This window comes from Tamandua tetradactyla, chromosome 5, assembly GCF_023851605.1.
Source record: "Tamandua tetradactyla isolate mTamTet1 chromosome 5, mTamTet1.pri, whole genome shotgun sequence".
Taxonomy (NCBI): Eukaryota; Metazoa; Chordata; class Mammalia; order Pilosa; family Myrmecophagidae; genus Tamandua; species Tamandua tetradactyla.
Window position 1 is genome coordinate 56,365,087 of NC_135331.1, and position 27,200 is coordinate 56,392,286.

The 27,200-nt window shown below is 41.7% G+C and overlaps 1 protein-coding gene and 1 pseudogene across 5 annotated transcripts in view; both read left to right on the plus strand.

The window, feature by feature from the left end:
- On the plus strand, positions 1-26,819 carry LOC143684190 (CMP-sialic acid transporter pseudogene; annotated as a pseudogene).
- Positions 1-27,200, plus strand: part of SCHIP1 (schwannomin interacting protein 1) — a 173,293-nt gene that overhangs the window by 87,306 nt on the left and 58,787 nt on the right. The gene's annotated exons all lie outside the window — the stretch shown is intronic.

Genomic DNA, 27,200 nt, shown 5'->3' on the forward strand with positions numbered 1-27,200 from the left:
CCTGCGGCCCCTCATACCTAACACTTCTTTGCTTAGTGGAGGCCCGAATAACTAAATGAAGAAGTCAGCTGTTGCTGAGCCATCCTCTCCCTTGCCAACTGTTCACTTAAAAATTAGATCTATCAGCCTAATTGCACTCATAGTAAAACACTAAGCGATCAATTGTGTTTTGAAACTAAATCCTGTACAAATGTGAAAATATTACTACAATCCAGTATACACATGTAAGCAGTTGGGGCTTTTGTTTGTTTGTGAGGGGGAATTATTGCTACACAGACAGAGGAGAAAGTACTCATTGTATGGACTTTAATATCACCAAATCCACAGGCATTTCTACTGTGAGCTATTGTTTTGAGCTGTAGGCCAAGCTGGGTTAAATGGGTTTTTTGGTCTGTACATTTAGAGTAACAGGACTTTTCCTGTGTTCCATGCTTTGGGGTAGGAGTTGAGAGGAAAGACAGGACTGGGGTAATTATCATCTAGCATGACTCTCAAGTAAAGACAGATGACGAATTTTGTTTCGCTTTGCTTTTGACTTCTAACTCGAGTGTGGAATGGGGCAGCTCTCAGCGTAGGAGAAATTTTGCACAAACCCAGGAGTGGAAAGGAACTTCCATCAGCTGTGGAGGGCAATGAAGGACGAAAGAGGATTTCTCAATCTGGGATCCAGGAGAGAGTTCCTGGGAAACTGGCAGCTGCGGCTGTAGAAGTCCCGACAGCTGTTCGCTTTTGGCAGGCGGAGCTGCTGTTCACTGAGCAAAGCTTGTTGCCTCCTATCCAAGGGCCTCTCTTGACAATGCAGCTTGAAAAATCTCCAGGAGAGGAGTCACTACCTGTAGTCTTTCTCTTCCCTTTTTCAGAGGGGACTAAAAAGATGGGCAAGTGAGTATGGTGGTCAGATGAGTCAGAACAGAAAGAAAAAATAGATCGCTGATACAAAGTGACTTGAAAAAACCAAACTGTATCATAAAGTATTGCGTTAGCTTTGTTAGCCTGTTCTTCTCGCTTGATTAAGTAAACCAAACGTGCTTATTCTCAAGGTTAGCATCATTATTGTAGGTTTAATATTTTAATAGCATCGAATGGAGAGATACTAAATAATTGTCCTAACTTTGTGTTCACTGATTTCACAGTTTTGCTTTGGATTCATTCTTCTCTGAGATACCTAGCATGCCTGCAGAAATCTGGATTTTATTCCACCAATGTTTAACTGAGACTCTTAAAAAGCCACTGAAGTTTCAGACGACTTAAAAGCTGTGAAGTGATCACCATCAGCCAATTTGCGCATTTTCCTGTTTTTAGCTATGTTTGTGCTTTGTGAAGAAAGCGATGGCAGAGGCTTCTTGTGAGCGCAGTTGAACTGATGTATGAATAATGGGCAAAATGAGTGGCCTGGGGTTCTTGCCAGCCCCTCCACCTTCACACCTGCTTCACGAGCACTAGACACAGGCCCTGCTCTTTTTAATGTGCTTAAATTGGGTGGGCGTGTTTTTCTAAATGTTCTCTCTCAGTCTGTGAAAGAATTGGCTATTAGGAAAGTTACACCACCTTGGGTTCAAAAAATAAAACAGTATTTTTAGATATTTTTTCCCTACACGTTAACTTTTATCATCAGTGATTTTCTTTGTTGTTGTTATTTTGCCTCCCCCGACCGTTGTGTGTATGTGTGTGTGAGAGAGAGAGAGAGAGAGAGTTTTGAACAGATGATATCTAATTAGGAATTCTCTTGAGAGTAGGATGGGAAATGTGAGGAAACCATGGTTGGTGAAGTCCAAGACAGCTGTTTAATTTTTGCAAGGAAAAAATATTAGGATTTCGATTCTTCTTGGCTGAGTGCCTGAGGCAGCGTTGTGCCATTCAGTGGTAGGTTTTGTGACGGAAGGAAGCTAAAGCACAGGCAAGTGCTTTACAACTGCTGTCTTATTAAATCCCCCCCCCCCCCAATAATACCATTAAGCAGGGATTATTGTCTCCTTTGCATAGAGAAGGAAAGTGAGGCTTAGACAAGTTAGGGGACTTACCCAAGGCATAGTTGCTAAAGGGTATATAGTTAAGGCTTTTTTTTTTTTTTGGTGAGGCATGATAATATTTGTCTTCTTGTTTCCGACATTTCATTCAACATACTGTCCTGAAGGTTCATTCACCTAGTTGCATGTCTCACGATTTCACTCATTCTTTCTTTTTTCTAAAATATTTTTTACTGAGACATCTTCACATACATATATTCCATGCATGGCGTACAATCAGTGGCTCACGATATCATCAAATAATTGTGTATTCATTACCATGATCATTTTTTAGAACATTTGCATCATTCCAGAAAAAGAAAGAAAAAGAAAAAGAAAAAACTCATACATACCATATACCTTACCCCTCCCTCTCATTGACCACTAGTATTTCCATCTACACAGTTTATTTTACCCTTTATCCCCCCTATTATTCATTTATTTATATCCATATTATTTTACTCATCTGTCCATACCCTGGATAAAAGGAGCATCAGACAAGGTTTTCATAATCACACAGTCACATTGTAAATGTGACTTTTTACAATTATCTTCAAGAGTCAAGGCTATAGGAACCAGCTCTGCAGTTTCAGGTACTTCCCTCCAGCCACTCCAATACACCATCAACTAAAAAGGGATATCGGTGTAATATGTGAGAATAACCTCCAGGATAACCTCTCAACTCTGTTTGAAATCTCTTAGCCACTGAAACTTTCTTTTGTCTCATTTCTCTCTTCCCCCTTGGGTCAAGAGGGCTCTCTCAATCCCTTGATGCCAGCTCCTGGCTCATCCCAGGGTTTCTGTCCCATCTTGCCAGGGAGATTTACACCCCTGGGAGTCATGTCCCACGTAGGGAACAAGCCTGCCGAGTTGGCTTAGAGAGAGAGGAGTGGCTAAGTTTTGAATCCAGATGTTTCTAACTCAAATCCTCTCTTCTTTCCACCGTACTAAATGGCTCAACCTTCAAGTTTTGATCCTAGAGATAAAAATATGAAAACACTGAACAGTTGAGCAACTTAGCGTTTCTCAACAGAGCCACAGACACCTTCTCTGGACTCCTTATGTTTTCACTGAGAATTTAAAGTTCTCGCTCTCCCTTTGATGATTGTAAGAAGCCATTCAAAAGGAGATGGTCTATATCATCTGGATTATTGCCTTATAACCAAACATTGCTCTTTGATGCAAGCAGTGATGGTTGAGTTTATTTTTACATTGACCTAGAAGACCAACGCCCCCCACAGATTGCTAGCTGCTCTTCCCAGTGTCCACTGCGCCCTTCTTCCCTACCAGCAAAACCTGATTAACTGGAGGTGCAAAATACCTACAGTTCCCATACTCCCTCGTAGTTAAGAATGGTCAGGTGAAATTCTAGCCAGTGATCTGTAAGGGTATTATTGAGTGGGGCTTCCCAGAAAGATCCTTAAAGGGACTGACTTAGCAGGGCAGTGCCATTGTCAAGTGCCACTGCTTCTCTTCTTCTAGCCTGGCAGGAAGGTTGAGGTATGAACACAAGGACAGGAACACATGCTAGGGATGGCTGAGGCAAAGGGAAAGCCTGGATCCCTAAAGACTACAGAAAAGCCTCATACTTGCCCTGGACTTGGCTGCTTGCAGAGGCCTCATGGTATGGAAATAAGTTCCTTCTAATTTTTTAAGAGCTTTACTGAGATGTAACTTATATACCATAAAACTCACCTGCTTTAAGTATGCAATTCAGCATTTTTAGTAAATTTGCAGAGTTGTGCAAATATCACCATAATCCAAAGTTAGAACATTTCCACCATCCCAGAGATTCCTTTTGCCCATTGCTAGTCAATCCCTGTGGCCAACCCCAGCCCCAGACAACCACTGATCTGCTTTTTATCTCTATATACTCACCTTTTCTGGACATGAACATGTCATATAAATGGAATCATATCGTCTATAATCTCTTGCATCTCGCCGCTTTCACTTAGCATATTATTTTTTGAACTTCATCCATGTTGTAACATGTATCAGAAGCTTGTTCTTTCTTATTACTTAACAATGTTCCACTGTATGCTTATCCCACTTTCTTTTTTTTGCATGGGCAGGCTCTGGGAATCGAACCCGGGTCTCCAGCACAGCGGGCAAGAATTCTGCCACTGAGCCACCATTGCCTGCCCTTAACATAACTGCCAAAGTGAAATCCTAACTGATACATTGGCAAATAAAAGGGAAGATGTAAAGGAACAGAGATGGACTTAATACACATAAATATTTTTACATGAATGCAAATGATATAATGGCATATCATACAGTGGAATACTTTCACAGTTGAGAAAGCGGAAACGAGTGTTGGGAAATTACATATATTGCATGGCACACAGAATATAGGCCTATCCAACCTAAAAGAAGCTTTGCCTTGTATTTTGTACCATATGTATATTAGTTAGAAAAGCAACATCATCTGTCAAAAATAACTCAGTGTTGTTAGTTGAAATTAATTAGTTGTGTAGCATTCTTGTTTATTTTTGTGAATTAGTTTGTTAGTGTGCAAAGCGCTTTCAGTTCACCATCTCATTACCCTGTAGCTTAGGTAAGATAAGGGTTTTTATTATTCTCACTTTATAAATGATGAAACTAAGATTCACAGAATTTAATGATGCATATAATTTTCTATGTCTACACATGGCGGCTCTAGGATTTAAAATGAGAACTTCAGCTTCAGATCCTTCACTCTTTCCTCTTCATACATATTGATTATTGACCACGTTCTTATACCTCACTAAGGACACAAGAGAAGTATAAAATTTCTTGGGGACTCTGCAATTCTAAAGATAAAGTCGGTGTGATCAAGCCCCCGGCCCAGGTGCTGATTTCTGCTGGCCTCTGTGGAATGGAGGTGACTCTGTGCACCTGAGTGTTGATGGGCAGCAGGACCTGAATGATGTAAAGGGTTCCATCAGCCAGCCCGGATCGGTGACACCCTCACCCCCACTCCCACCCCCTCTCTCCAGAGGGAAGCCCTCATTCCCAGCAGCGACTAGGAATGTTGGCAGCCCACCGTTCTCAGCGGACACCCTCTCCCGGGATTGCCCATGACTGAAGCTGCCTTGTTCAAGGTCATGCCCCCTTCCCAGGGTCAGTCCACATCAGTGACTGGTTAATGCTGGGACTTAAAGGCCTGGCCTTGCTTGGGTCAACACTCAGGGGCCAGCTCAGCTCCAGAGGGCCCTGCAGGATTTGCCAAGGCCTTCGCGGTGACTGCATCAGATTCACCTTCTCCTTCTGCTCTCTTACTCTCTCTATTCCCCCCAAATATTGAACCCCATGGCACTTCTCATTTATCTTCCTGCCAGTGAATCTCTACCGTAGTGTCTCCTTCTTTGGGAACCAACCTGTGCCCGATGACCTATTTAAGGTTCATGCAGCAGAGGTCAAAATTCCTCTCGTGGATGTACACAGATGAATGAAATAGTATTTTATAGAGGCTGGAAAAAAGTAGAGGACTTTGAAAGATAGAATGACATGTCACCCTGATGGGAACACCCCCAGGAGCCTCAGTTGGCTCCTGATGCCCAGTAGAGAATCTAGGGGTCACCCTGATGTAAATTGAGTGTGTAGACTTGGCTTTTAGCACTTCCTGCCTCCTTCATCTGAGATTTGTAAATCAGGCCTTGAAGCTGGAAAAAGAAGGTCTGATTTTGATATATCCTTGTCAGTTTCCTGGCTGTGTGGTTTTAGAGCTTCTCTTCTTCATTTGAAAAATGAGTCCATTTTGAGGATTGAAGTAATCCTAATTTCAGGGGCTATACATTGGTATTATATGCAGGAGGATTCCACATCTGACGCTAGGCCAGATTGAGTTAAATGAATTTCTTTGCTGTAGGATTTCTCAGTCTTTAATATTTTGCTGTGTCTTGTGGCTCTTAAAGAGGAGGGGTATGTATTACAAAATCATCTGAGAATAACTCATCTGAAAGACCTTCTCCCATGCCGCACTCCCTCCAGGGAGCATCTGTTAGCCTGTGTCCTATTAAGTCATACTGAGAACCCCTGGCCTGTCACATAGTAGGCAGTTAATAAATATTAAATTGGACTCTGTGGGTTATCATGGTCTCCCTGCCTCAACCATAAATAAATTAGGAGTCTTTTACAAATATACTAAGACTTCCCAGTGGTCCTGGTACTCAAGATTGATGTAGCCTTGCTTATTTTTATAACAAGACAACAACTTAAATTTGTCAAATATATATAATTCACTCCAAGAGCACTTCCACATCAAAGCATACCACCTTTGAAGACAATGGTCCCTTATAACCCTTAGATCAGGGAGAATGCGTAGGTTTCTCACACAGTCTCTCCATGGGGTGGGTGGTGGCCGCCTTGCTTTGGTGGCTGCCTCGTGGGGACAGAGTGATATGTTGAAAAAGGCAGTGTCAGCCAGGGTGCTGGATGGATCCATGACATGTTCCATTAACACAGCATTTGCCACCTTCACCTTGTAGCACTGCTAAATTTAACATACATTCTTCTACCTTTCGAAGACAGCTGGAGAAACATTATATAAACCATCTCACGTGCAATGTGTTCAAAGCTCACTCACCGTCCTCTTCACCTCTTCCCTGTGTCTGTGCCAGGACCCTCCATCTCAGATAATGGCAGTGGCCTCCACCCCTTCAGCTCGCACAACCAATCAGGCACCAGGTCCCGCCAGTTTTGCCTTCTACCTGTGTCTTCAAATCACCCCTCCCCCCATCCCAGCTTCCACCACAAGTCTACAAATATTACCTCCTGCCTTGACCCCTGCAGCTTCCTCCACCTGGTCTCCCTGCCTCTGTTTTTCCCTCCACTCCTGGTCTATCTACCTGTTCAGCTGGGTCTTTAGTCAAAGCTTCCTCAGGCAAAGCCTAACTCCTAAATTTGGCATTGAGGCATTTCATATCTGGGCCTTACTTTTATCTCTGCTCTCATTTCTTGCCACCCCTTGTACTCTGCCAATCTGCTGAACTTCCTGACTTGTGTTCCTTCTAGCTCCTAGCCTTTGCCTTTGCTGTATCTTCTGCCTGAATTGCTTTCTCCACCCCACCCGCTGTCTTTTACCTGTCCAGGTACCTCGTACTCATCATTAAAACTGTCCAGGTACCTTGTACTCATCATTAAAACCATTACTATTCCAGAAAAATTTTCCTAACCCTCCCTCACCCAGACTTGGCTATGTGCCTTAACCAATTAATTATATAGTATATTATGCTATGTTGTATCATATATAAATAATGTAAATATGTACTCTATTGCGTAATGATCTGTTTCTGTGTCTGTCTATGCATTGAGAGTGGGGATGTGTCTTATCTCATCTTTGTTTGCCTGGCATCTGACAGCATGCTTGTTTTATATTAAGCCCTCAATAAATATGTGTGGGCCAAATGAAGGACTCAAATCTCTGTGATGAATAAAATTAAATTAAGGGCAACCCATTGATATAAAAAATATAATTGATACTCAGGTAAAGAACTATCTGTGCAGACAAGGAATGATGAAAAGCAAGCAACGGGGCATTATCAGAGGGCAGCACTGAAAAGAAGGTAAGATTCTTAAGTGGCAGAAAGCAACATGGACAGTGAATTGTGTCTGCTTTCTAGTGAAAGAAAAATGCTTTGAGAAGCACTTAGCCAGGTTTCGAGTAATTTTCTCATGTAGTGTTTGTCCTTATCTGTATCTCTGTGGCTGACTTTTTAGAAATGCCTACAGTATGGGGCTTGTTTTTCTTCCTAGATTGCTTTAGAAAGAAACCTTCTTACTGCTGATTTGATCAGATTTAAGTCCACCCGTATGGCCCTATGGTGAAGTACTGACTGGATTAATACTTCTTTTCATCTGAAGCTTTTTTATGACACAGAGGAGGCACTGAGTGTAAGCCGTCACCTTCTGGTTCAGTTCCTCATTGAACTTTTGTCACTGGATTTTTACTCTGTGCAGGACTTCTGCCAGTCACAGGCTCCCAGCCTTGGTCTTCAGTGGCCCTGGGAATCCAATCTCCCAGGCTCTCCTTAGCGCCCCCACTGCTTTGATTTTCCTATTTTTACCTGCATGCACTCACAGAGTGCTAAAGTTCAAGAACCCAAATTTAAAATAAATATGCAGTCACCTTTCGCTCTTCTGATGGTGAGACTTTCAGCAACTACAGTTATCCAAAGCCTGAACATATTCCCTAAAGTCAGACCAGCCCCTCAAAAGTGATGAACTGAAAATGTTTACAAAGCCTATAAATGTTATTCTAAAAACAGTGGTAGGTATGAAGGGGCAACTGGCCGTTGGGTGGAAACGTCACTCATTCTGGAGTGATGCTAAATGAAGAGGGCATTTTACATCAAAGTAGTACCTTCAGTGCCCCCCCCCCAGACTGCTGTAACTAATACTAAAAAGCAACCTAAAACCTGTGAAGAATAACTGGTATGTCCTTTTAAGTGGGGACAATAAGGCTCTGAAATTCAAAACTAAAGTGGAGGGCGGGCCACGGGGGCTCAGCAGGCAGAGTTCTCGCCTGCCATTCCAGAAACCTGGGTTCGATTCCCAGTGCCTGCCCATGTGAAAATAAAATAGTAATAATAGATAAATAAATGAAAAAACTAAAGTGGAAGAGTCTGCAAATAATGCAGCAAGTCTCTGATCACTTGTAAACTTCCTGCAGATTTTGTCATCTGCTTCTCTCTCCTCCAGTTTCTTCCTCACCTCGGGATCCTATCTTTTTTCCCCGGAAGGGGCGGTGTGGGGCTGTGGACAAAGCGTTCCTGAGAGCCCACAGGGCCAGCAGGGCCACCAGCCCACAGTAGGGCCTTTTATGTACCTGGAGGGCGACCTGGGATGGGCAATCCCTGCACTGCCACCCGCTTTCTAGTGCCAGGAGCTGTGCCCAGGGCTTTGGGTTCATGATCTCATGCAGGCTTCCTAACCCACCTGCAAGAAAGCACTGAGGCTTGGAGAAGCCACATGTCCTGCCTCAGGTGACAGCGTGAGGACCGTGCATGGCCGACAAAGAAATCCAGTGCAGTCAATGGTGGCATCACAACTCCTTTTCCTCTCTGGAAGACTATAACTTTTTTTCCATTTACTTAATAAAATTATTTGTTCTGTGCCCTTAACTTAAAAATCAGAGAAGTTTTAACTGTGTGGTCCATACTCTCTGTTGTAGCTATCTATTGCTGTCCAACAGTTGACTACCACAATCCGCAGCTTAAAACAGCAAACAGGTGTTATCTCACACTGTTCTGATGGTCAGGAATCGGGGAGCGGCTTGGCAGGGTGGTTCTGGCTCAGGGTCTCCCATTAGAGTGTGGACAGGACGCTGACCTGGGCTGGAGCAGCCTCTGCTCGGGTGGCTCACTCATGTGGCTAGAGGCTGGAGGTTTCAGTTCCTCACTTTCCCCCCAGTTCCAAGTGGTGCAAGGGGGAGAAGTACAGCTGCTTTGCCTTTTATGACCTCGTCTCTGAAATGACTGGTCTGTCATTTCTGCTTTTTTGTTTCCTGTTCCATAGAAGAAAGTCATTAAGTCCAACCGCTGTTCAAGAGGAATATAATTAGGCTGTACCTCTTGACGGCAGGAGCATCAAATAATTTGTGGACATATTTTAAATCCACTCACCCTCCCTAATCCATATCCATATCTCTTCTGAGGCACACAAAAAATCCTACCACTGCTGTGAATAAATTGCATTGCTTCTTCTCTGTTTGATATCTGCTACCAGGTTCTGTCCCCCAAGTAGCCCCTGCTAAGAAAACATTTTCCCACCCTGAACTGCTTCCTAAGGAAATGGTTGTAAGAGCAGAGAATTCTTTACTTTTCAAAGGAATTTACAGGGACTGGAAAGCAGAGTTAATAATAGCTCATGCTCTTGATTAAACCCTGACTTTGGGCGAGGCACTACATCCAGGGTGTTCTAGTTTGCTAGCTGCCAGAATGCAATATACCAAGAATGGAGTGGCTTTTTAAAAGGGGAATTTAATGAGTTGCTAGTTTACAGTTCTATGGCCGTGAAAATGTCCCAATTAAAACAAGTCTATAGAAATGTCCAATCAAAAGCATCCAGGGAAAGATACCTTGGTTCAAGAAGGCTGATGTAGTTCAGCATTTCTCTCTCAAGTGGAAGGCACATGGTGAACGCAGTCACAGTTTCTCTGTCATCTGGGAAGGCACATGGCAAAAATGGCATCATCTGCTAGCTTCTTCTCCTGGCTTCCTGTTTCATGAAGCTCCCTGGGAGGCATTTTCCTTCTTCATCTCCAAAGGTTGCTGGCTGGTGGACTCTGCTTCTCATGGCTATGTCATTTTTCTCTGCTCTCTCTGAATCTCCCATTCTCCAAAATGTTTTTTCTTTTACAGGACTCCAATAAACCAATCAAGACCCACCCAAATGGGTGGAGACATGTCATCACCTAATCTAGTTTAACAACCACTCTTAACTAAATCACATCATCCAGGGAGATGATCCAATCATAATTTCAAACATACAGTATTGAACAGGGATTGTTCTACCTTTATGACATGGGATTTATATTAAAACATGGCTTTTCTTAGGGGGCACACTTCCTTTCAAACCAGCACACAGGGTTTGACTCCCATCCTTTGGGCTGTAGGCCAAGGCCTATGACAGGCCCCCAGGAGGCTGAGCTGGTGCCAGAGCTAGTCCCACCTGGTCTTCCCCAAGGTGCTTTTCTCCTCCTGTCTCCCTTGGGCGAGGTCTGGGACCAGGGTGGGGTTTAGCCCCCAGGCTGTACCCCTGACCTCAGTGCACATGGCTTCCGTAATCAGGTCCTGGGAGTCATCTCTCCCCAAGTCTCCAGGCGGTTTGGCTTGGTTGGGATTGCGCAGTTACTCCCAGGAGGAGACCACACCAGGTTTGAATGAAGGCTGTACTGGTTATAGGGCGATACACTTGGCAAAGTAGAGGACTCTGCTGCTGGCCTTTTCCACCTCTCTGACCAGATTTCTGGTGAGCATTCTGTAAAAAGAGCTCTGTGGCCCCAGGTGAGCAACCCTAAGGTCAATTCTGTAGTTTCAAGTGATTTACCCAAGGTAGAGCAGCAGAACCGGTTCTTAGTATCAAGGGTTTTATTTAAAACAACAGCAGCAACTACAAAACTGTTCCCGAGTTCCGCACAGGGCTGTTGGGGAATGATGGCTGCCCCAGCAGAGAATGTGAGTTTATTATTCAGGTTATACTTCTTGACAGTGATGAGCCTGGTGGCTGCAGCTTACGCTGTAGCTTTAAGATACACAAAGACATCAGACGAAGAACTCTACTTTTCAGCCACAGCTGTGTGTACCACAGAAGGTATAAAGTTATTGCTAAGTGTGGGGATTTTGGCTAAAGAAACTGATAGTCTGGGTAGGTGCAAGGCATCCTTAAGAAAAAATGTCTTGGGGAGCCCCAAGGAACTGATGAAGTTCAGTGTGCCATTGTTAGTGTACGCTGCTCAGAACAACATGGCTTTACTGGCTCTTAGCGATCTGGATGCAGCAGTGTACCCGATGACCTATCAATTGAAGACTCCCTGTACTTCTTTATGTACTGGTTTAATGTTAAACCAGACACTCAGCTAATTACAGTGGATTTTTTATGCTATGTGGTGGAGTTACACTTGTGCAGTGGAAAGCAGCCCAAGCTACAAAAGTTGTAGTGGAACAGAATCCATTGTTAGGGTTTGGCTCTATAGCTATTGCTGTATTGTTCTCAGGATTTGCAGGAGTATATTTTGGAAAAGTTTTAAAGAGTTGGGACACTTCCCTTTGGGTGAGAAACATTCAAATGTATCTATCAGGGATTGATGTGACATTAGTTGACATTTACTTGTCAGATAAAACAGAAATTAAAGAAAACAGATTTTTCTGTGGTTACACATATGCCTGGCTTGTCATCTTTCTTCCAAATGTCGGAGACCTCTGCACTTCTGTCGTGGTCAGGTACACAGACAACATCATGAAAGGATTTGCTGCCGCAGGAGCCATTGTCCTTTCCACTGTTGCTTCCGCGATGGCGTTTGGATTACAAGTAACACTCATGTTTGCTCTGGATGTTTCCATCTATCATTGTGGGCTACCCAGACATGACACTACCTCTATCCAACAAGGTGAAACATCTTCAAAAGAGAGTCAGTGGTGTGTGATTTCAGTCTCAGAACAAATTCAAACTAAGACTGGCCATTTGCATTAAACTATCGAGCCATTAAGTAAACCCCAGAAGGTAGCTTAAACAAACAAAACTAAGTCACTGTATGGCATAAAAGTTAAGAAGAAAGGTCTCCAAGTGAATTGCCAATACAGAGACTTAATGTAAACCTGTTTAAGGTCAACCTGTTTTAATTTTAGAATGAAGGAATTTTGTTGTACATATGATGTACATAAAATGTATGGAGATAATGTGGTATAAAAAAATCATGTAAGGCTACGATATTCAAGTACCCCCTAAGGTGTGGAATAATGTTTAAGGGTTAAAGTGCCAAAGCCATTTCTGTACTAACCGTTCTCTTGTCAGGTATCAGGGGAGGGAGACAACAACTCCTTTTCCTCTAATTCGTTACGGGATTTCGTCCCTGTAGCAGTGAAGACTTAGCTCTCTTCTTTTCTTTCAAAAGAAAGGCAGTAACAAGACAGGCTAGTTCAGAAACGAATTGAACGTGTAACTTTTTCTCGAAATGAATCTGTTTCATAACTCAGACAGTGAGCTCTGGGTGTTGACTGAGTGCTTTTTGAGGTCTGTATTTGTGCCATTCATTGACTGGATACTTAATTCTTTGCAGTTAGACAATATACTTTTCTTCAAAAAATTTTTCTAATATCACTTCTGTTCTTTTAAAGTCTGTTCAACTTTTGGGGACTCAATAATTTGTGAAATTTTAGTGTTTAAAACATTTCTATAATGGTAATGGGGAAATTCAGCAATAAATTTAATTTATTTACATGGGGAAAAAAAGGAAACTTTCCCCCCTGCATCTACCTTAATCAGAATAGTATTAGGAACTTCTGCTATGTAAATCTAAATGAGACCTCAAAGTTAAACCTCGAAATAATTATTTCTTCCATGAGAGTCTTGAACTGATTAAAATTTCTAAGTATTATAATTACAGAGAAGTTATTTTTTAAGTATATATATATTTTCAAGTGTTTATCAGTATAGTATAGAATATTTTTAAATCTTTAACTTTGATTCTTTGTAAAATTAAATGGATTTTGCTTTAAGGGATGTGGGGATGGTAACTAGAGCAATGTAACTAAAACGTGAGGAAATGTAAGAAGAGAAAGAAAAGCTGTGCCTCCGTTCATTCATTCATTTAAGAAATGATTATTATGGGATTGCTATGTGTTAGGCAGTGTTAAAGATTCTGGAAGTTCATCTCTGAACAAAATAAAGTTCCCTACCATTCTAAAGCTTATATGCTAGTGGGGGGTTAAACAGTAAGCAAGTACATATGTAGTATTTTAAACCTGTAAGTGCTATGGGGGGAAATAAAGCAGAGTGAGTGGGATAGGGAGCAGGGGACGGGGAAAGGCATTGAAGAGGGATTATGCTTTTACAGGGTGATTGGGGAAGACCTCAATGCTAAGATGACATTTGAGGAGAAACCTGAAGAAAGTAGTATAGAAGCAAGTCACATGGATATCTGGGCTAGAGACTGCCAAGCAGAGGAAGCAGGCTGTGCAAAGGCCCTGAAGAGGCAGCATGCTCAGCCTGATTGTGTGGCAGGGTCTGGGTGAAGATGGGGGAGGGCAGGGCACAGGGGTGCTGGGAGGCAGATGATGTAGATGTCTGTAGGCTCAAAACAGATTTCTACCCTGGCATCTGCTCTGAGTGAGATGGAGGCCAGGAGAGGGTTCTGAGCACACCTGAGAAGTGATGTGATCAGATCATTTAAAAAAAAAATTACTCTGGCCATTTAGTTGAGAACAGATCAAGGTCACAAGAAGTTGAAAAGGCAGAAGTGGAAAGTCTAGGCAGAAGAGCTTTGCAGTAATCCAGGTGAGAGCGAATGATGGTTCAGAGCAGAATGGTAGCAGTGGAGGTGGTGAAAAGTGGGCAGAGTCTGGATATATTTGAAGCAAGGGTCAGCCAAAGAGGATCTGCTGATGTCTTGTGGGATGTGAGAGGCAGGAAGGAGTCCAGGATGACCCTCAGATTTTAGGGATGAGCCTCAGAAGTGTGGGACTATCACTTACTAAAATGGGGAGCACTGGGTCGAAAAGTTTGAGGAAGTTGAGGTTGGGAGAGAGCAAGAGCTTGTTTTTGGTCCAATAAATTTAAGAAACCTATTAAATATGCAAGTGGAGCAGACAGTTGGATAAAAGTCTGCAGTGCAGGGAGAGGTCCAGGCTAGAGATGGAAATAATCTTTGAGGGTAACATCCAGGAGACTGTATGATATTTCCACAAGAATGAATTTAGATAAAGAAGAAATCTGTGGCCTGAGTCTTGGATCCTCTAATGCAGTTCTAACCAATAGACTCATTCTGGGAGGATGAAAATGTTCTAGAATCTGCCCTATCCAAGACGGGAGTCACTTGACATGTATGGCTATTGAGCACTTGAAATGTGGCTACTGCAACTGAGAAATTGAAATTTTAATTTTATTTACTTTAAATTTAAATAGCCACTTGTAACTTGCGGCTACTTATTGGACAGTACAGCTCCAGTTGGTAGAGGTGGAAGAAATGAGAAAGGACTGCAAAGGAGAGGCCTTTAATGCAAGGAAAGAACCAAGAGAGAATGTTGTCATAGAAGCCAACTGTGTTGAATATTGTGAGTAGACCTAGTATGATGAAGATGGAATTTGGTGTTGGGATTTAGAAAGGTGTAGTGTAGCTGTTTCAGTGGCATGGTGGGGACAAAAGCCTGATTATAGGGTATTCAAAGAAGAATAAAAGGGAGCGAGAAATTGTAGACTGCAAGTCTGGACAACTCTTTCTGGGAGTTTTGTGGTTGTCTAGGAAAGGGTGAGAATGAATGGACTGGGGAAATAAAGAGGGCGTCAGTCAGTACCAAGGTTGCCCTTGGGATCAGTGGTCATGAATTTAAAGTAAAACCGATTATTATGGTTGTGTGTGTTTCTCCAGCCACATCTATCAGCCCGGGAGCAGGCACAGAGTAGCAGAGAGCTGGATTTTTCCACTGTCAGGATTTGACCAAGTTTGTATGAAGATGTGAAAGGGGCCAACGTGATGAAGTCAGAAATGCAGTGGTTATAATGATAGACCATGGAATCTAGGATGTGTAGAGAGAGAAGGGAGGACACAGTGGAAGGAAGGGATGATAAAATGGTAGAAAGTTTATGGAGTGTAGGGCTATTGTGGGTGAAGAATTATTGAAATCAGAGTACTAGAGAGAATAAACTGGGAGGATGTGACAAAGAAGCTTAAAGTTGAAATTACGGAGAGCATGGAATTGTTGCTAATAGCAAGATTTAATAATGGCAAGATATAATTGACGTAGATGGAGGAAAAAGTCAAGAAATTTAGAAGCCAAGATTTTGAAGGAATCATCCAGCAGACATGGAAATTCCCAGGAATTATGACAAGAGTATATAAGATTGGAAAGTGACTTTCAAGGCATAAAGTGATCTGGTGTGGTAGTTAGAGTCATTTGTCAACTTGACCAGGTGAAGGCACCTAGTTCTGTTGCTGTGGACTTGAGCCAATGGTATGTGAACCTCATCTGTTGCTGATTACATCTGCAGTTGGCTAGGAAGTGTGCCTGCTGAAATGAATGACGTTTGACTTAATTGGCTGGTGCTTAAATGAGAGAGCACAATGTAGCACAGCCTAAGCAGCTCAGCATACCTCATCTCAGCACTCACAGCTCAGCCCAGGCCTTTGGAACTACAGAAAGAAATCACCCCAGGGAAAGTTGCTGGAACCCAGAGGCCTGGAGAGAAGGCCAGCAGAGACCATCCTGTGCCTTCCCACGTAAGAAAGAACCTCAGTGGAAAGTTAGCTGCCTTTCCTCTGAAGAACTAACAAAATAAATCCCCTTTTATTAAAAGCCAATCTGTTTCTGGTGTGTTGCATTCCAGCAGCTAGCAAACTAGAACACTTAGGAAGGAGGAGATGACCACAACTATAAAGGGTAACTGAGAGTGCTATCAGGAGCTTGGTGGGAGGAGATTCAGAGTTGGGTGTTAGGGAAGAAGAACAATTGTCTGGAAGCAAGAGAGTAGCCAGGAGGATCCCTACCCTTTGCTAAGAGGGAGGTGGGAGAGAAAATGCCACTACTTGAAAGGGCTGCAGGGGAGATGGTACCTTCACGGGTTTGGTAGATTGAATCATGACCTCACAAAGACATCTATGAGTTCTAACCCCTGGTCCTATGGTTGATAAATCATTTGTAAACAGAACCCTCAAGACTCTATTTGGATGAGGCCTAACTGAGTCAGGATGAGTCTAAATCCACTGTGGCCCAAGGTCCTTATAAAAAGAGGAAATTCTGATGTAGCATCAGTAGGAACCAGAAGAGAAGCCACAGAAGGAAAGAGAGATGGCCATGAGTCAGGGAACCCCAAGGATTACCAGCAAACCCAAACCATAACCCTGCAGATGCCGGGAGAAAGTGTGATCTGGTGCTGCCTTGATGTGAGACTTGTCACCGTGAGACAATAAATTCCTGTTGTCGAAGCCAACCCATTATGTGGTATTTGTCACAGCAGCCCTGGCAGACTAAGACCCAGGGATAGCCAAGTACCATTAGAGCAAGATGGTGAAAGGAATGTTCAGAGAGGAGGCCAAGTAGAAAGGTTAATGGATTGGCAGAGGGGAAGGAGATGGGGTCCGAAGAGGGGATGTATAGGAAGGCAGTTCGGTAAACGAGAGGTGACTATGAGTCGAGGGACTCACCCAGAACAGGTGGCATGAGCATGTATCCCGTGTGGCTGCACAGGGCCCTGCCCTTAGAAGGGCCCCAATCTTGGATGAACATTTTGCAGTTGCCATCTTGGATTAATGTTCTGAAATTCTTACCGATTTTTGAATGAGGGGCCTCAGATTTTCATTTTGCACAGTGTCCTGCAAATTATGCAGCCAGTCCTGTGCCCATTGCAACCCCTAAAAATACTACTACTACTACTAATAATAATAATGGTGAAACATGACCATGGAAGGAGTCAAATAACTTAATTTATAAACCCATCCATTGTGTCAACACTTCAGTGATGAAGGGCATTTTGAAACTACTGAAGAACACCTTAGCCATGCCGTTTGCAAATAAGAGAATAATTGAGTGCGTCTAAAACATTACGCACTTCCAATTTTAATCATATTTTTTTCAGCATCAGGAATTAGCTTCAATTTCAAAAGGATTCTTCATTTATTGCCATGACCCCCATGTATTAATAAATTGAACAAGTTTTTCTTAAGACCAAGTGACAGTGTGGCTGAATTATCATCCATGACAGAGATAGCACTGAATCCTTCCTTGAGAGCATTTCTTGCCGGGATCGCAGAATTTCATTTTTACAAGAGACATTGCCTTCCAGTGTGTGTGTCTGAAATCCATAGCCTCAAGGTAAGGAAAGAGCCGGGACAGGGGTGGGCAAGGATGCATACCAGATCCAGTATATCACTTATCGTTTGGTAGATGGCATACTTGCCTCATTCAACTCGCCATATCCTCTCAAAGCTGGGAAAGGTGAAGTCCCTACACAAATGTAGTGGCTAAACCAGAATTTTGATGACTAATGCTAAATGAGCCCACTCAGGCTTTCTGTTTCTGAAGTACCAGCCCTGTGCTGTATGCACTCTTCACCTGGGGTCAGGAGTAATTTGTCACTGAGACAGGGCATGCAAGGGCCCAGAGTACTGAAACCCTACTAGTTCCTTTTCTGTGGAAATCACAATTGGTGTTGATGCTGTAACAAGGAACATGGTTAATGTTTTCTATAGAGAGAGAGCATTTGGATAAGAGAGAGACCCAAGTTACATCTCGCTTTTCTTCTTCAAATATGAAAATACTTTCTGGAAAGCCACAACCTAAATTGCAGGTTACATCTTGTTTTTAGCTGTCATTTTTGTTGGTTTGTTTGTTTTCCTCTGTCTGAGGAAACAAAAGATTCTCAGTATTCCTTCTTTCCATTTCTTCTTTCTTTTTCTTTTTGGCCTTTTTTCTCCAGCCTAAACCTCCACTGGAGGACAGGCAAATTTAAAATGATCAGTCTTTCACAAACCCAGTTCACATTCCCACTAGCCATTTCAGGTCACACTATTCTTTTGATAGGAAACTAAGGGATGCTTTAAAATTCTGTTAAAATTAGAATTCTGCCATTTTACAGCACTTAGTAGTTTTCTTGGGTGTGCAGTTTGGCAATATCTAAATTATTTGCTTATATTGCCAAACTGTCCCCTGGAACTAAAAATTTATCACAAGACAGAGCTATTTGAGAAGGGAAAAAAAAACACTTAGCTGTTTTTTTTTCCTATGATTTTTAAATTAAATTGGCCATCTAGGAAAAGGCAGTTTAGTAAGTGTTAATCTTCCATGGGGAGCTGTAAATGATTATTTTGCCCTCAGGTCCAGCTGGCACAGTCCTGTCCCTGAGGCAGATCTGCCAGGACAGGGGTCCCCTTAGAGCCTGCCAAAGCCACAGTGCACAGTGAGAAAGGAAATGCAGCCAAGGGGTTCCCAGGCTTAATTCTCGAGGCGGTCATCAGCCCCTGAGCCCAGGTGAGGCCACCTGCTGACTTGTGATGAGTAAGTGACCCCTTGACTAGTCTTGCCACAGTGGTGGATTGAATCAATAACAGTTGCTCATAGGAATGCTTTTGCTCTGGATCTCAAGGCCCCAATATGAGGAAACTTCTCGAGAATTTCATTCATTCATCAGACATTTGCTGAACACCTACTATGTGCTCAATGCTAAATGAACAGCAGACATGACAGATACGGTCCTTGCTCTCTCATGGTACATATGGTTGAATGGAACCGATCAGCATTACAAATCCTGCAAATTAATTGTTACATATTGTGATAGTGCTGGGAAAGAAACATAACGTGATATGCCAAGTGAATTGAAGGCAGGACCTATTTAGACTGGCGATGAGGAAAGGCCTTTGGCTTTAAGAAAAGAAGTTACTCCAGTGAAGGGAAAGGGGTGTGCAGGTTGAGAAGGCTTTTCTAGGAAACTAAAAGATGACCAGTGTGGCTAGAGTTGAATGAGCAGGATTGCGAGGGTGTAAAGGAAGTGTGGAGGGAAGTTCAAGATCTGTAGTGGCATTAGGTGTTTGGAATTTCAAACTAAATGCTGTTGGAAACCAAGGAGAGGAGCTTCCAGCCATGAGTTGCCATGATCTGATTTGGTTTGGGAAGTATATTGAATTCTCAAAAGGGTAAGGCTGCAGGCCATTAATTTTCACAACAATTTAGAAACTACATCAAGAAGCCTGAAACTATTCAGACTATCGAATCAGGGACAACCAGGTGAGTATATGGGTCTAAATTTCTTTTAAAAGGATATTTTATGATTTCGTACCATCTAAAATTAGGGTCGGAGGTTTGATCATCTCAATTGCAGTGACAGCTTTACTGGAGAAATCACTTCTGCCCTTTGGAAAGTGAATTTGATTTTGCAAACCTCAAAACAGTAGCCGAAATCATCAGTGTAAGTTTCCACTGATGTCTGCAAAGCAGATGTTTGCTTTTTCAGCTGACTGCTATTCAGTTATACTGGAAATCAGGAGCGGTAAGAGAAAGAAGAGTCCTCAGTGTTTGGGCGTAAAGGGCCGTGTTTATTTTCCTAGTGTTCTTGCTTTGGTTGAATGTCAGGAGTGAAAACACTCCAGCCCTACAGCCTCTCATTGTCATCAGAGATGAGGGGAGGGCCAAAATATCAAAGTGAGGTAGGTAAGTATGCTTCTGCAAGGTTCTGGGAGCCTAAACGGCCTGCTGATGTCTAACTAAGCCTTCTTAATAACTAAGGGAAAAGCCTGAGCACCTAGAATAAGTGAACATTTTGTTGGACCAGTTTCTGTATATGAAAAAGAGGCTCCCTTTGCTAGTCACCAAGGAAAAGTGGTTTAAATTAGACTTTTAGAAGTGTTGGGAATAAGGTGCAGATTAACTTCACTGCTTATGAGTAATCCGCGACTAATTTAAACCCTCTTTTCTGAGAATAATGAGATCACCCACTGGCTACTCTTCTAAGCAGCATAATTTCTTAGTCAGTACTTTTATACTCTGCAAGAATTTGCTTCTAAAAGATGAAAAACTTTCTTAATGCAAAAACCTTTAAGAGAAAGGAAGTTAATGAGACCATTAAATGTTATTCTGGCATTTTTATTATACTTCAGAAAACTTTTTACACCTGTAAAAAGTTCTGCTCTTTTGCAACTAAAATAAGTTCAGCATCACTTCTGAGGAGATGAAAATGAAAAAAAGATTGTAAAAATCAGTTTGTGCTGCTGCTTAAATGACCCTGGAAAAGCCAGTTAAAGGACCTACCTGAAGAAACTCTTATGTACTAAATTTCATTATACTTACAGCACCGCAACACAACTTCCATATAAATACCAGCAACAAAAATAAAAACCACTAAAGAATTTTATTAGTTCCTTAGAGATCATGTTAATAAAGTTTAATCATAAAATATTATATCTCTGTCCTGTGTTCAGTGAAAAGCTAGGAAAATATATCATCAGTTGAGATGAACAGATAGTTTACAGAAACGATGTGCTACATAAATTGTTAGATTTCCTTTTTCATCATTATTTTACTTAATCCTATGAAATAAATCTTTTGAAAATGACAATTTTTTCATATTTTCCATGAGGGTTTATCAATCAATAAAAAATTGGCTAAAAATTGTATTTAATAATCACTTAAATGTCCTTTCCCTAAAGACATTTCTTTAGTTGTTTCCGTTACTTTTATGATATTTTTCGTAATGAAAAAATTGTCGGTTTGTAATTGTCCAAATTAATAACCAACTAAATTATCTAGTGTGTTTAGTTTTTGAAGTGTGTTTTTCATGATCAATGTAAAAAGAAAATAAAAACCCATCACCTCTGCCTTTGTTACCTATAAGGAAGGTTTTGAAGGTGTAGCATGAAGCAAAACCTAGTATTGCTTTTGCTTACTCACTCAATATTGTTTTTGCTGACTCACCCAATGTTAATATTATCTGCTGTGACATTAATGTTTTAAATTGCTGATTTGGAAACTTCATGATATAAAATTGACTTGATTTTAAAAGTTAGCCACCTGACTGCCTGAAAGTGGTAGGTAGTGTAGGGCTAGAGAGATGACAGTTTATGAATCAACCATTTTATAGATTAGGAAATAGATGCTCATAGATATGAAGCAGTTGCCCAAGGGCATACACCTAGTAAGAAGCATAGTCAAGCTCACAACGCAAGTCTTTGACTCCTGGTCCGTGACTATCACCTCCATAACCATCAAAGATGACCTAGATTGAAACTTTGGGTATATTAGCGTCAGCGTAACCTTTAGGCTTTTTAAAATTAATTTAACTGAAGATTCATATATGTGTATACACACATATATTTGTTACAATTGTAATTAAAAATTTCTTTGAAATGGCGAGAAGACAGGGTACCTTTGACATCATTTTTGTTTTTGAATCCTAGTCATAGTTTGAACTGCTCCAAAACACAGTTGTCCACTAGAGGTCACCTTTCTTCCAAAGGAGGGTCAGTGAGCCGCCTTCCCTGATACTCTTTTAATCTGCTTTTAAATCAACCACCACCACCTGGGAAAAATGAACAGCTTTTTCTTTGTTGTCAGGGATTTCATGTATTGTTCTACCTAAATGCACTTGCATTGGTAGGCAAGGCTATCTGGTCTACTAAAAGACCAGGCGGGATAATGGGGAAGGCATCCCCTCCTCCCAGTACTACAGACCTTGTGCTAGTGCTAGCTTGGCCCCCTTCTGTCACACCAGCTTATTTTCATTTGTAATGTCTTGCGTTAGACCTGGCAAGTTTATCCTATTTTTGACTTTTTCCATCACTGCATTCTTTGACTCCAAGGGCTCAGAAACATGAACATGAATTTAGAATGAAACCATGTAGACTTCCCCCAAATTTAACAATGTTAGTTACTATTTTTCTTTCTTTCTTTTTTTAATTGTATGCTATATGGTGGGGGTCACATTTCATTCTTTTTCCATGCGAGTATCCCTTTTTTGCAGCACCACTGTTGACTTTTTATTGTTTGTTTTCATTGGTTTGTTTGTTTGTTTTTTGGGGAAGTGCATGATTGGGAAATCGAACCTGGGTCTCCCACATGGCAGGCAAGAATTCTACCACTGAACTATCCTAGGCACCCCCAGTTACTATGTTTTTATAGCATGTGAATTTCAGTCAGCTTTGGGCAGAAAAAGCTTTGGAGAGGAACAGGACTGTGTCCAATAGATAAGAACTTTGGCAGATTCTGTTGAAAACAAGCTATCTTAATTATCATCGAGTGAAAGGGAGGCTGCCTGTTATAGCACCCTCAGTGCATTAGATTTCAAAACATATCTTAGAAAACCAGGGGTGTAGGAGGTAAAGTATTCCAGTCCTTCCCCTTTTTTTGACGTCATCTTATTCATTCATTCATTCTGTCAGGCTAAAGTAGTCTTTTTCTAGTCCTCAGAAATAGTTGAACTCATAAATGTGCCATTGCTTATGAGGGTGATGCTCAGTATTGGTCTTTCTGAACTATTCACGCCTGTGCATGTCCAAGCAGGAAAAATCATCCGAGTTGTCCAAGAGCCCAGACTCGCTTGAATGCCAGGCCAGGGTCTGCCACATCTGTTTAGCATGTTCTGTCTTCAAGCCTAATAACGGATTATGCACTGACAAGGAAACACCCACCCGGTACACCAAATGATAAGGTGTTGCTATAGATCGATTACCTCTTGTTAACTTGGGTACCCTGTCTTTCCTTATTTTGTTTATGGTTATAAATGTGAGCAACTACTATATATTGTTAGTAAATCAGTTTTGAAATAAATTTCTTACTACTTTGTTTTCAAGCTTCCGGATATGTTTAATGAAAATATCTGGAGATTGCAGCATAAGCTGTTAAAAAGAACTGTTATCATTTACAACTACTTACCTGTATGAAACAGGATTCATTTAATGATGTGTAATGATGTGGCACAACTAAAAACAGTACAAAATTAACGTAAAACTACAGTTAGAATAGGACTGCAACTGACAAGTATCAATTCTACTTATGAATGTTGGCGTATGATAAAACAACCTCATGTTCTCATTGAAGGATAGAATAAGGTATTATGAATTTGAACTCTTAAAATAATTTTATCTCACTAAAATCACTTTTTTTAAATTTTTTAACATGGGCAGGCACCGGGAATCGAACCCGGGTCGTCTGGCATGGCAGGCAAGCATTCTTGCTTGCTGAGCCACCGTGGCCCACCCACTAAAATCACTTTTGATTGTTTTGCGTATTGGATTTTATTTAAAAACCAGATTCTAATAGTTAAAAAAGGGAAGAAAGTGAATAATTGAAAGTAATAATTTGCTCAGAAAACTGTTTTCTTTTAAAATATACCTTGAAATAGCAAACATAGGTTTAACTAAGGTTAGAATAATCAAAACTTCTGAGTAAATAAGGTTAATTGTTCTAAGGCTCTCTGGTAAGTTTCTTATACTTAAATTTTAGGACAAAAAAATTGTAACCTATTTTCATTTGTCTCCTCTGACTTCCCATTTCTGGGCCTTAGAATATGGCTGGAAGGAGGGAGGAAATATCCTCATTAGGTCTGATACCCTCTAATAAGAAGAATAACATCCTCTTCTATGGCTTCAGTTCCACCTTTGCAGAGTGGGAGATGACCTCGATGTAATCACAGCCTCCGCGTCCACAACCAGACTTGCTGTCCCCAAGAGGTCGCAGAACAGAAATGTTTGCAAACCAAATTAAGATGCTTGAATCACACACTTTATTAAATACACACAGCAAGGAGCAAGAGAAAGAAATGGGATGGGTTGACATCCTTAAGATATGATCCAAGAGGGTGGGAAACCCACACTACCCGAATTTTCAGTTATGCAATACTTATATGTCCAGTTTCTCTGCCGCAACAATCTTCCCTGTTGATGATATGATTATATAGCAGAGTTGAGGTTTGAGAAATGAGATGGAAGGTGTTCGCCAAAATACAGAACTTGTTTTATCAGAGGAACTCTGGGGCAGGTTCCCCTGGCATCCTCTGTAGCTAATCCCTTAGCCTGCATTTGCATTTGCATTTCCTGGACCAACTACCCACGGGCCCGAATGTGTGTCATCAATGGGCAGTAATTTTACAATTCACCAAATACTTAGTGCTTCATCTGCCGCAGATTATTCAGTGCGTCATGTGTTATATCTTTTGATCCCTTTCTATGCTCAGCACATATATGCTCTACTTACTTGATCTGTCCCTAACTTCCTCATCTGTCCCTAACACCTATTTCTAGTTGCTCACTCATTATCTAAATCTCACACATCTTCTGCAGTTCACTTATGTCTTACAGGCTACTACATTATTTATTATCTATGCTTACATCTTATGAGTTTAATAAGAGTTTTCCTTGTCTTCTATAACAAACTGATTTTCTCAAGCAATACAGCAGTGTCCATTACAAAACCTCTTGTGAAAGCTTCCTCCATAGTGGTCTAGCCCCTAGCCCCCTTCCAGCCAGCCTCCCTGCCCTCGGCATCTTAACTTCCACTCTCTTCCTTTAAGTATCCAATCCATCTGTGCTCCTGCATCTTCCCCCTTCCTCACCACAACCTCCTCCTTCCTTGGTGTTTTACTGTAACTTCACTTATCCTATCTTCAGTTTTAATGCTGAATAACTGAAACTTATTGAAACTTGAGTGCTTGTCATATGCTTTTGATACAATTCTGAGGATTTGGGCTTCTCATTTATTTTCCACCTCCCAACTTCAATTTCTTCATTCTGGCTGGCTCCTTCCCTACTTCATAAATATTTGGCTCTCCCCTGTCTTAAATATCAGACACAACGTCAGACACTTCTTTATTCCATTCCATGCATTCAAACTATCTCTCAGCTCTCTGATTCATCAGCAGACTTCTTTGCAAACTGCTTACTGCATCGTCCCTCAACTCTTGGCTTTTACATTGTTATGATTGAATCATGCCCCCCCACGGGCTTCTAAGATATTATTAAAGTGAAGCCATACTGAATCGGGGGGGGGGGGGCTTAATCCAGTGTGAATGGAGTTCTTCTGAGCAGAGGAAATTTGGGCACAGTAAGGAGATATGGGAAGACAGATGGTAGGTGATGGAGGCTGAGTTATGGATTGCCAGCAAACTGCCCCTGCACACTACAAACTTCAGAGAAGGTGTGATCCTACCATTGCGATGATGGTGGGCTTCTAGCCTCCAAAACTACAAGACAATAAATTCCTGCTGTGTAAGCCAACCAGTCTGCCGTATTTATTATAGCAAGCCTGGCAAACCAGGACACATCCCTGTTCTAGTTTGCTAGCTGCCAGAATGCAATATACCAGAAACAGAATGGCTTTTAAAAGGGGGAATTTGATAAGTTGCTAGTTTACAGTTCTAAGGCCAAGAAAATGTCCCAATTAAAACAAGTCTATAGAAATGTCCAACAAAAGGTATCCATCCCAGGAAAGATACCTTGGTTCAAGAAGGCTGATGAAGTTCAGGGTTTCTCTCTCAAGTGAGAAGGCACATGGCGAGCACAGTCAGGGTTTCTCTCAGCTGGAAGGGCACATGGTGAACACGGCATCATCTGCTAGCTTTCTCTCCTGGCCTCCAGTTTCATGAAGCTTCCCAGGAGGCATTTTCATTCTTCATCTCCAAAGGTCACTGGCTTCGTGGACTCTCTGCTTCGTGGTGCTGCAGCATTCTCTACTCTCTCCGAATTTCTCTCTCTCTCCAAAATGTTTCCTCTTTTATAGGACTCCAGAAATTTAGCAAGACTCACCTAAATGGGTGGAGACATGTTGTACCTAATCTGGCTTAACAACCACTCTTGACTAAATCACATCACCCAGGGAGATGATCTGATTACAGTTTCAAACATACATTATTGAATAGGGATTATTCTACCTTTGTGAAATGGGGTTTTGATTAAAACATCGCTTTTCTAGGGGACATGCATCCTTTCAAACCACACAACCCCTAACACACTACTACCGAAACTGTTCTCTCCAGGGTGACAAATGGCTTTCTGATAGTCAAAAGTAATGGCTTTTGGTTGTTTTTCCCCTTCAAACTCCTCTGCTTACTGCAGTATTTGGAGCCACTGGGTTCACCCCTTACCATGCTGGTTTTCATCTCTTCCTCCTTCCTGCCTTCTCACCTTCTCAGCCACACCTCCTTGACTTCTTCTTGCCCTATACATGTAGGCTTTTACCCAACATGACTGTATCAGTTTTCTGTTGCTGCTATAGTGAATTACTACACTTAGTGACTTAAGTCAACACAAATTTCTTATCTTACATTTCTGGAGGTCAGAGGTCCAAAATGGGTTACAACTCAGCTAAGATCGAGGTGATGGCAGGGCTGCATGCCTCCTGAAGGCTCTAGGAGAGAATCCATTTCCTTGCCATTTTCAGCTTCTAGGGGCCACACATGTTCCTTGGCTTGTGACCCCATCCTCCATCCAAAGCCAACAACATTGAGCCAAGTCTTTCTCACATTGTCATCTCTGGTTCTTCCTCTTCTGCTCCCTATTTCACCTTATAAGGACGCTTGTGATTGCATCGCCCCCACCCAGCTAATCCAAAATAATCTCTTCATTTCAAGGTTAGATGACTAGCAACCTGCATTCTCTTTTGTCATGTAACCTAATATATTCACTGATTCCAGGTGTTAGGATGCATATATTTGGCAGGGAGTGGTGGGGGGGGGGGGGCGGTCGGTGATTATTGCACCTACAACAGCAATGATTTTTTTTTTTTTGCCTTTGTTTCTTTCTCTAAAATTCCTACCTTAATCGAATCCATTTTTTCCAGCTTCAACTATCCTGTCCTCCTGCATCTTCAACTCAGGACTTTATGGTGAAAAATAAAATAAAAACTCATTACTGCACATCATTCTCCCAGAGTTATTTCTTCCTCCTAACTTCCCTATATCTAGCACTAATTATTTTCCAGCAGTGGGCTCAGAAAGCTCACAATTCTTTACCTTTTACAGCTTCCCATGTCTGATCAGCAGCTAAGTTCTATCAGTTTGTTTTCTACAGGGTCTCATGAA